This window comes from Lithobates pipiens, unplaced genomic scaffold, assembly GCF_037356315.1.
Source record: "Lithobates pipiens isolate NorthernLeopardFrog02 unplaced genomic scaffold, aLitPip1_a1.2 Scaffold_10, whole genome shotgun sequence".
Lineage (NCBI taxonomy): Eukaryota > Metazoa > Chordata > Amphibia > Anura > Ranidae > Lithobates > Lithobates pipiens.
In genome coordinates, this window is record NW_027507686.1 from 100,392,925 (window position 1) to 100,403,916 (window position 10,992).

Here is a 10,992-nt window from a genome sequence, read left to right on the forward strand (position 1 = left end):
TTCAACCATTTTTGCACAGCGCTGCCTACCCCCATCCATGAAAGAAGCACTTATTGTATTAATTCCCAAACCCAACAAAGACCCGCATTACTGTGAATCATACAGACCAATTTCGTTAATTAATACGGACCTGAAAATTTTATCTAAAATTCTAGCCACTCGATTAAATTCTATAATTAGCACCCTAATTAACCCGGATCAGACCGGCTTTATCTCCGGAAGATCTACCTATAGTAACGTTCGCAGATTATATACCAATCTACAGACCCCCAATCCACTAAAGCCCCGTACACACGAGAGGACTTATGTCCGACAGACTTCCGAAGGAGTTCTGCCGGAGTTCCGACAGAGTTCTGACGGACTTTTCGAATGAGCGGACTTGGCCACACACAATCACACTAAACTCCGACGGATTCGAACGTGATGACGTACGACTGGACTCGAATAAGGAAGTTCATAGCCAGTAGCCAATAGCTGCCCTAGTGTCGGTTTTAGTCCGTCGGAATAGCATACACACGAGCAAATTTTTTGAAGGGACCGGGTCCGGCGGAGTTCCGTCGGAAAAATTTGAAGCATGTTCCATATTCTAAAGTCCGTCAGACTTTGGCGAATCAAAAGTCCGTTGCAGCCCACACACGATCGAATAGTCTGACGGAATCAGTCCGCCGGACTTTGGATGTTGAAAAGTCCGCTCGTGTGTACGCAGCATAACAGTCCCTAGAGCAATTGTGTCTCTGGATGCCCATAAGGCGTTTGATTCAGTGGAATGGCCTTATCTCCTATATGTTACGGAAAAATTTGGCTTCGGACACAATGTTATTACCTGGATTAGAATATTGTATGACCAACCCATAGCACGCCTTCGGCTTAATGGTGTAATTTCTAAACCCTTTAGAATTCATAGAGGCACCCGGCAGGGTTGTCCTCTGTCACCCCTTCTATATGCGTTGGCAGTGCAGCCTCTGGCAAGGTTGTTAAGGGGTTCCGCGGAGCTACAGGGCATGTGGATAGGGCTGTTGGAAGAGCGTATATCACTATATGCCGTGCTGCTTTATTTGTCGAATCCTAAATGTACGATTCCCAGGTTGCTGCAGTTGATCACTGCTTTTGGCGCATATTCAGGGCTGAAGATTAATTGGATCAAATCCATTATATTCCCAATAGACTCAGATTCCCCTGATCAATTACCACAAAACTGTCCTCTGCAGATTGCCACAAAGTTTAAATACTTAGGGGTGGTGGTTCGGCTACCAATCTCAAAGTACATCCCAGATAATCTTCTCCCTTGTATAGCTTCCCTTAAGGTTAAACTTAATAACTGGGTTAACTTACCCCTTACGTTGATGGGGAGGGCCAATTTATTTAAAATGGTGTTTTTTCCCAAACTATTATACATCTTAGCAAACTGCCCGGTATATGTGCCCAAGGCGATTTTTCAAGAGATTGACTCTTTAGTATCCACATTTCTGTGGTCTCCTAAAAACCCACGGATAGCAATGACTACTCTGCAATTACCCATAAATAAGGGGGGGCTGGCACTACCAAACCTGAGACTGTACTACTATGCCTCACAATTGGTATATGTACATTGGTGGCTGTTCCCACAATTGAATAATGCTGCGACTGCGGCAGCATTGCTTTCCTCCTATGAGGCACTATCGAACGTTGTATTTAGGGGGGGAGTTGCTGGGAGGAGTGGTACAGACATGATCAAGGTCTCTCTCAAAATCTTTAAAGTATGTCAGACACTGGTGCCTGAAGCCCACCCTACGATATCACCCAATCAGCCCATATGGAACAACCCTTCATTCCCACACTTTCGAGATTTACCTGCTGCAGGCAGATGGGCTGAAAGAGGCTTAAAATACGTTCACCAACTGTACGAGGAGGGGGGCTTTAAAACATTCCCAACGTTGCGACAGGAGCTGGATATACCTGAGTCCTGGAGATTTAGATATTTACAACTGAAACACGCATCTGATTCTCAGTTTGGACTCAGGGATGTTTTCTTTCAGAATTCTACATTAGAGGGAGCGCTAGCACGACCAGAGCATGTTAAACTTGTTTCCACTTATTACAAGGTACTGAATGAACCTAGAGCTACTAGATTACAAATCCTGAAACAACAATGGACGAGGGATATACCTGAGCTTTCAGAGGGTAACTGGGAGGAACTCCTGGATACGTATTTTAGCACTGCTATCTCCGCCAGAGATAGAATGATACAGATACGTATTTTTCACAGGATATACTACACTCCTCTACGTCTTTTTCGTATGCGGAAAATACCTACCCCAGTGTGTCATAAGTGTGGTAGAGGGGAGGGAAACTTGTTACATATGCTATGGGACTGTGAGAAGATAAGACCATTTTGGTCTCAGATGACCCACTTTGCTGCGGTCACTTTTGACCTGCCCAATATATGTAGTCCTAAATGGTGTCTCCTCTCGGTATTTGAGGAGGTAGATCTTAGTAGTTACCGTAAGCAATTTTTGCGCTTTCTGCTATATTATGCTAGGAAGACCGTACTCTTACAATGGACACAAACCGCAATGATCTCCTTAAACAGATGGAAAGCCTTGATTAATCAGGACATACCGATATACAAAATAACATATGAGGCAAGGGGAAGGGCAGGAAAGTTTCTTAAAATATGGGGAGATTGGGTGGAAAAGGTAGAAACATGTGGAACTGCTGAATTGTGAACCTAACATTATATGAGAATACTACCATGAGACTCTCTTGACCTCTGAGGAATGGGTTTGTGCTTCGAACTTTTTGCCACCTGACTATCTTACATATGCGTGCAACAGTTTGTTTGTATGTTTGTTTATTGTTGTTGGGGTTTAGGGGGGGGGAGAAAAAGTACACACTTACTGAATAAATGAAGCACAGGGAAGCTAAAAACGTAAGACTTGATACTATACATGATGTCCTGTTTGTATTACACCCTGATGTACAATGTCTGTTATATCATACCTGTCTGTACCAATTACTAATAATAAAAAAAAAGAAGTTTAAAAAAAAAAAAAATAGGGGGCGTGTCCGGCAGCCGACCTGGAAGGACGCACAGTGTGAGTGCTCTCCTCCAGCCCGCCGCTACAAGGCCTTTAATCGGGGACCCCACCTGCACCTCATGGGGAGATCACGGGCCACTCGTTCCTCCTCACTCCGGGGAACGCCTCAGCCTCCGCCGGGACCCGCCGCGGCCTTCAAAAGCTACTTCCAGCCGCCCGAGGCCTTGCCGGGCGGAGGAAGCAAGATGGCGCCGGACGGCGCGGAGCCTCACAGACGGCCTCCTTCGGCGCCCTCTGACCTCCGGACGGATGTCGCATATCAGCCCCTGCTCCCCCCGGAGATTGCGGGGGAGCGGGATGCCTTCTACCACCCCCCGGACCCTGCTTTGGACTGCCAGGAGGCCCCGGATGGGCCGGCCAGGGATCCTCTCCTTGCGCTAGGCCGCAACGGCAAGATGGCGCGGATCGGGCGCCCAGCGTCCTCTCAGGTATGCCAGCCCTCCCCCCTGCCTGCAACTGCACAGCCCCTGTCCCTGTCTGCCTTCTCCCAGGACCTTTTGCAGGGCAGGCAACCTTCTGGAGAGGCCACCCAGGGTTCCCCATCTCCCTCCCCCCCTCTGTGCTCTGGGGGGAGCAGGCCATGGATCCACCATCTTCCCTGCTGCATACCCAGTGCTCAGAGGCCTTCCCCCGCCTTCTCCGCTCAGCTCCTCTCCCGAGCAAGGCCCTCAGCTCTTCCTTGTCCCCCACATCCTTGGGCGTTATGGAGGACTCTCGGGAGCGCTCGGACTGTCTCCCTAGTGGGGATGCTGGAACGCCCCTGGCGGCTGTGGGGGGGCTCCGGTGGCATGGCCGCAGCCTGCCTCCCCTAAGGCGCAGAGGCCCCCCCGTTCTCGGGACTCTAGTGAAGTCAGGGACCGCTCAGATGCCATCCCCTCCTATGCCCAGGTGGCCCGGGCCCCTGGCCGCCTCCGAGGAACTGCCCAACTGGACCCCTCACCCTGCCCCCCCCATGCTACCTCCTGGGCTGACCCCAGGGGACCTTTGCCATCGTGGCCCCCCTCCCCTACCCGATGCCATGAGGCCGTTCGCCCTGACTGGCAGATGTACCTGCAATCTATGCAGACGAAAGAGGACTTTAAACAGCTTATCACGGAGGTACAGGCCACTTGCCGCGCTGAGATCCAGTCCCTGCACACTGGCCTCAAACATCTATCTGACCGTGTGGAGATGGTGGAAGAGGAGGTCGAGGAGACCAAGCTGGCGGTCCATCGTGCTCAGGTGGAGACCTCTGACCACCGCCTCTTGCTACGGGATATGCAACGCCACGTGGAAGACCTCGACAATAGAGGTCGCAGAAACAACATCCGCATTCGCGGTCTGCCTGAGTCGGAGGGCGCCGAGGACCTTCAGTCTTCACTGCAAACGCTATTCAACGAGATGTTGGGGGAAGATCCGGACAAGCACATTGAAATGGATAGAGCCCATCGGGCCCTGAGACCCAAAGGCCCGGCCTCCAAACCCAGGGACGTTATTTGCAGAATTCACTCCTTCCCGCTTAAGGAAGACATTATGCGCAAGTCCCGCGTCATCCGAAATCTGGCCTTCGATAACTCACCGATTCAGCTTTACCCGGACCTTTCCTGGATCACGCTTCAGAAACGGAGGCTGTTGCAGCCTCTTCTCCGAGCCCTGCAAGATAAGCACGTTCTCTACAGATGGGGCTTCCCCTTCAGCCTGACCGCGAGACATCAAGGAAAGTCGGCAACTCTCCGCTACCCGGAAGATCTTGTCCCCTTTTGTGACACTCTTGACATTCCTGTCCCTCAGCTGCCTGATTGGGATCTGGTCGCCTCTCCCCCTCCGATGCCGGTGCTCTGGCAGAAAGTCCCTTCAGCCAAATGGCGCAGAGGCCCGGATCCCCACCGCGGGTCACCCAAGCGTGACTGAAGCACTGGCCCTGTCCAACGGACGTCTCCCCTCTACAGTTTTTTCTTTTCCCCTATTTTTGGGGTTTTGTTACTTTTTTTCCCCCCGATTGCCGGAGCTACATATTTTACCAGTTTTTCTTCCTCGGGCTGGCCTAGGTTGAGTCTCGAACCGGATCGACTCCCGGGTTACTGCCCCCCCTGTGGTTTTGCACTTGTTGGTTCCTTTGGTGGAGTGGACTGTTGGTGCCTCCCTAACCCGATTTTTTTTTTTTTCTTTTTGGGTTGGGGAGTCGATAAGGAACCGTACAGATCCGGTGTCCCTATAGGACCTCCGGACCTGTTACTTGATAATGTTTTCTTTTATCTTGTACTGTGTTTTTGTTTCTCTTTTTTCCTCTCTTTCTAGGCTTTTTCCTCTTCTTGCCTCCTCAGAAGTGCCATGCCAGTGGTTCTCCCGGTTGCCGTATCTCCTCCAGTGGTCGCTGCTCCTCCCGAGGCACCTGGGCCTCCAATGGACCGAGCTAAGTATGCCCTATGCTCCACCCCTACTTGACCATGGCTAGGATCCTGTCCCTTAACGTTCATGGCCTAAACTCCAACAAAAAGCGGCACCTGGCACTTAGGGAGTTCCGACAGGCGGGGGCGGATATAGTAATGGTTCAGGAGACACATTTCAACCGGGGAGACTCCTTTGCGTTTGCCTCCAGGCATTTCCCTCAGGTTTATCAGGCCTTCAACCCACGGAAGAGAGCGGGAGTGGCCATTCTTTTCCGGCGGGGAGTCCCCTTTACTTGTACCTCCGTGCACCTAGATCCACGGGGCCACTACATTATACTCCGTGGTCTGTGGCGTACGCAGGCACTGACCTTATGCGTCCTCTATGCCCCCAATGTCCATCAACATAAATTCTTGTCTAAGGTGTTTTCCCGTTTGTTTAAGACGCCCCCCGGGCTCCTGGTGATAGGGGGAGATTTTAACCTTACTCAGTCCACACTCCGAGATCGCCTAGCAGTGGGCCTCCGGATGCCTCAGGCTAGGACCTTGAGAGACTCCAGGCTCTTCCGCCAAATTACCAGAAGGCGGGGTCTTTTTGACGCCTGGCGAGCTCTGCACCCGCAAGACCGCCAGTACACCTTCTTCTCCGCTCCCCACGGCACACACTCGCGCATCGATCACTTTTTTGTTAACAACGCGACACTGTGGGCGGTCCAATCTGCAAATATACTCCCCATCTCCTGGTCAGATCACGCCCCCATAACTCTAACTCTAGCACTGGACTCCCCCCTTTATAAGCCCTGCACCTGGAGGCTGAATAACTATCTCCTGCAGCATGCTCCGGCAAAGGCGGAGCTGGAGTCTTCGCTCCGGCACTATTTTGTTGAGAACGACACTCCAGACGTCTCCCTCACTACCCTCTGGGCCGCCCACAAGGCTGTCATCCGGGGGCGCTGTATAGCTCTGTCTTCAGCCTTAAAGCGGGACGCACGGACCGCCAGGTTACTGGCTGAAAAACGACTTAAGACCCTTGAGGCCCGTCTCTTGGTCTCCCCCTCCGTCCCCACCCTTAAGCGAATCGTCCAGACTAGGCAGACACTTCGGGACCTGGCGTTGGGATCGGTTGAGAAAGCTCTAGTCCGCTTACGACAACTGTACTATGACAAAGGGAACAAAGCACAGTCACTATTGGCCCGGAAACTGGCGGACCGTACGGCGACCTCTGCCCCCGCCCAAATTAAAAATAAGGGGGGGACCTTTTGACCCACCCCCAAGCGATGGTGGATGCGTTCGCGGACTATTATACTGACTTGTACAACAGACCGGACATCCCCCACAATCCCCCAACCTCGGACCAGTCCGCCCGCATTACCCAGTACTTGGACAATATAGTTCTACCCCGACTGCAAGACGCGGACCTCCGAGAACTGAACGCCTCTGTCACTGAAGAGGAGCTCTTGGAGACTGTGAGGACCCTCCCTGCCCACAAGTCCTCGGGACCAGACGGGCTCCCCTACGAATACTACAAGGCGTTTATACCCCTCTTAAGCCCGCACATGACCAAGCTTTTTAACTCCTTTCTCCAACAGACCCCGGTCCCGACCGACATGCTAGGCTCGTTTATTTCCCTTATTCCCAAGCCAGACAAAGACCCGACTGTTTGCGCTAGTTACCGACCTATAACCTAAAATTTTTTACGAAGCTGCTAGCGAATCGCCTTAACACAATCCTCCCTTCCCTAATACACAAGGATCAAGTGGGATTTGTCCCCTTGAGACAGGCAGGGGATAACACTAGAAAGATCATTGATCTTATTGACGTGGCGAATAGGGATAACCTAGGATCTTTGGTTCTCAGTTTAGACGCCGAGAAGGCGTTTGACCGCCTCAGCTGGCCCTTTATGGAGGCCACGTTACACCGCATGGGCTTCCGGGGCCCATATCTGCGAGCGGTGCGGCACCTCTACACCACCCCCTCCTCGCAGGTTAAAACCCCCTTCGCCACGTCCTCAACTTTCTCTATCACTAATGGCACCCGCCAGGGCTGTCCGCTCTCTCCTCTCCTTTTTGCTCTATGTGTGGAGCCTCTGGCGGCTGCCGTTCGAAGCAACCCCGATATTCGGGCGATCCCGGTCAGGGGCAAGGAATTCAAGATTTCGCTCTTCGCAGATGACGTTATCCTCACCTTGGCTCAGCCCGGGATCTCACTCCCCAACCTCCACTCCAAGCTAGACCGATATGGGGAACTTTCCGGCTACAAAATTAACCCGTCCAAATCGGTGGCCCTCCCACTAAACATGGGGGCGACTGAGACGACCCGCCTACGCGCCGCTTTCCCATACAAATGGGAAAGCTCTTCCCTTAAATATTTGGGGGTCCTCCTTACGCCATCATTCCACTCCCTATATCAGGCTAATTTCCCCCCCCTCTTTCGGGCGATTAGGGAATTACTACGTAAATGGAAGGCCCACCACATATCACTCATAGGACGGATCACGTCTATTAAAATGGTGATCCTCCCCAAGCTCCTGTATCTGTTCCAGGCACTGCCAATCCCGGTCCCGTATGCACAGTTACGCGGGCTCCAGAAGGATCTGTTGAAATTCGTATGGAACTACAGAAAACACCGGGTCCCGAGCTCTGTCCTGACGGCCTTGCGCTCTGACGGCGGTTTGGCGTTCCCCGACTTAGTCCGCTACTACCAGGCTGGTCAGCTGCGGGCCATAGCCTCCTGGTTTCCGCAGAAGTCTTATAATAGATGGTCAGAGATTGAAAAGATCTGGCTGGCTCCTGTACACCCAAACAGTTTCTTATGGGGAGCGAAGTTCGATATAGATTCGGGTCGACTACTGGGGCTGATGGCCCAGCTTCGTCTCCTCTGGCGGAAGCTCTCCCGCGACCACAGTCTCCACTCTGAGTTCTCCCTACTGACCTCCTTCCTCTACAACCCGACTCTACCGACCAGCTTGACCCACCAGATGTCCTGGCCTTGGGCCTCGCGTGACCTGTTCCACTTGGGGCACCTGGTGGACCCCAGAACACGACGGCTGTTGTCCTTCTCGGAGCTCCAGGCTAAGCATGACCTCCCCCATCAGACGTTCTACAGCTACCTACAAATTAGGCACTTTGCACAATCTAGGGCCCCTCACCTACGGTTCTCCCCGCCCTCTCCCTTTGAACTGATAATCCTGGCAGGATGGAATCGCAGAGGGTTGATTTCAGACATTTATCGCGTCCTCAACGCATACCACTTTCAAACGAAGGGGAAGCACTCCTACATGAAACGCTGGGAGGGGGAATTGGGTGAGGAGCTCCCCCTTGAGACCTGGCAGGGGGTGTGGCGCATGGCAGCCAAATCTTCTCTGTGTACATTGTACAAAGAGAATTTCTACAAAATTCTTTTCTTCTGGTACCAGACCCCGGATATTCTCCACAGGATATACCCCTCTACCTCGGATCGCTGCTGGCGATGTCTGAGGGAGCGGGGCTCCCTGTTCCATATCTACTGGGCCTGTCCCCTGATTGCCCCATACTGGCTTACGACTCGTAGGCTGCTCCAGCGTCTATTCGACGTTCCTGTGCCCCACTCCCCCAAATTTTTCTTGATGGGCCGGTCCCAACCCGCTCTGACTAGGCCGGGCCGGAAGCTCCTTAGGCACATCCTGACAGCGGCCCGCTGCCTGATAGCCCTTAACTGGAAAAATCCATTGCCCCCGTCTAGGGAGGCCCTTTACTCCAGGATCAAGGATGTTGAGCTCATGGAGAAAATGACTGCCAGGGTGAGGGACAGGCTTGAGGAGCATGACCTGGTCTGGGGGAGATGGCGGCTGCTGGAGGACTGATGGTGAACCGGTGTGGACATGGTGATGTGGACCGTTGGCACTCTATTCCCTTTTCTATGTCTTTCCCTCTTTCTTTCCTTCTCTCTCCTCTTCTCTTTTCCACTCTTCTCGCTCATACTACTGATGGTCCTTGTTTTGTTTTAAGTTTGGCATATAAGCTAGGCAGCAGGCCCTGGGTGGCCTTTTGGTTTCCAGCACGGATAACTGACTTTTGGTGTCTTCCGTCCTGCTGTGCACCCTGGGTCGGTTGGTCTGATCCCGCTGCATTTCCCGGTACTGTATTCTTCTGCACTGTCTATTTACAATGGGCCTCCTGTGTTTTGGAAGCCATGTTACCACTGCTGTATGCCTGTGCTATTACTTTTGTTATGCGACCACGAAAACCAAATAAATTGTTATTTGAAAAAAAATAAAAAAAATAAAAATGGAGGACTCACATCACAAGGTAAACAAGAATTTTTTAAACAAACCTGGGACATCTGGAATACCTTTATATTCTCGCTGGAAGGATGTAGCCTGCTATCGCCTTAGTGCTCTGAGCTTTCTTTGACTGGCCCCTTGGGCAGTGGCTGCCATCGTGTCTCGTCCCCTCTTCTCCTTTCCTGATCTTTCACCCCTTCTCTTTTCTGCCTTCCTCCCCTATCTCTCACCCCCTCCACACCCTCTCTCTTTTGGAAAAAGTGGAAAATTGGGAATGACGGCCCCACACCCCCCTCTGGATGGATTATGCCGGAGGGACCTGGGGTTTGTGTGACCCTGGATCTTAGTACAGTACTTCATCCGTGCCTCGAATCATTATGATTGATGGAAGGCAGACTCACAGTTGCAAATATACCAGTATCAAGTATTGTTCAGCTGCTTTTTGCTCTGTATTTCTCTGTTGCATTATGTACTCGGGGGACCATCTTCCCGTTTGGAGAAAAAATTATATTTGAAAAAAAAAAGAAGCCTACGACACCTGGTATTCCCAGGCGGTCTCCCATCCAGGCATTAACCAGGCCCGAACCTGCTTAGCCTCCAAGATCAGACGAGATGGAACAGATTCAGGGTGATGTGGCCGTAGACAATATCTTCAAGCACTCTCAACTCTCTTGACAAACGCCAAGATGGTCACCTTGGGAACAAGCGGAAAAAAATAGGTCAACGACAACAACATAAAAAGAAGACTGGGGGCGTGGCTTGGCCAGCAGCGAGGATGGCGGCGCACTAGCTGAGCTCCGGGGAGAGAGTCGGCAAAAAGCACAGTCTGTCCCACACCAGCAGCTCGAGATGGGCAAGAAAACACAGCTCACCCCTCACTCGAGTGCCCGGCGGAACCCAAGTGGCGGAGCAGCCAGGAATATCACCGAAATCTTCAAATCTCAATCCATGCTGAGGAGCGGCGGCCCAGACAAGATGGCGCGGGCGCATGGCGAGGAGGAAGATTTTAGCGAGGACTCTCAGTCCGCTCCGGAGGACACAGGTAGGAGTCGTTTTCACTCCTCCAAACCCCTCACATACGACCACATGTCGGGCTTTGCTGCAGACATTAAGTCCACATTTTCAGCGGCCATTACGGACTTAAAAACCAACCTGCTGGTTCTCACAGAGAATATCACAGCAGCAGAGGCGGCAGGGAAACGGAGAGACAAAGACATCCGTGCACTGGAATCAGTGGCGGTGGCCCACTCTTCACATTTCATAGAAATGAACCGTCATTTAGAGGACC

General features: G+C 52.0%; 1 pseudogene; it reads right to left on the reverse strand.

The window, feature by feature from the left end:
• Positions 1-10,230: 10,230 nt before the first annotated feature.
• On the reverse strand, positions 10,231-10,349 carry LOC143953251 (5S ribosomal RNA; annotated as a pseudogene).
• Between the last annotated feature and the right edge of the window lie 643 nt (positions 10,350-10,992).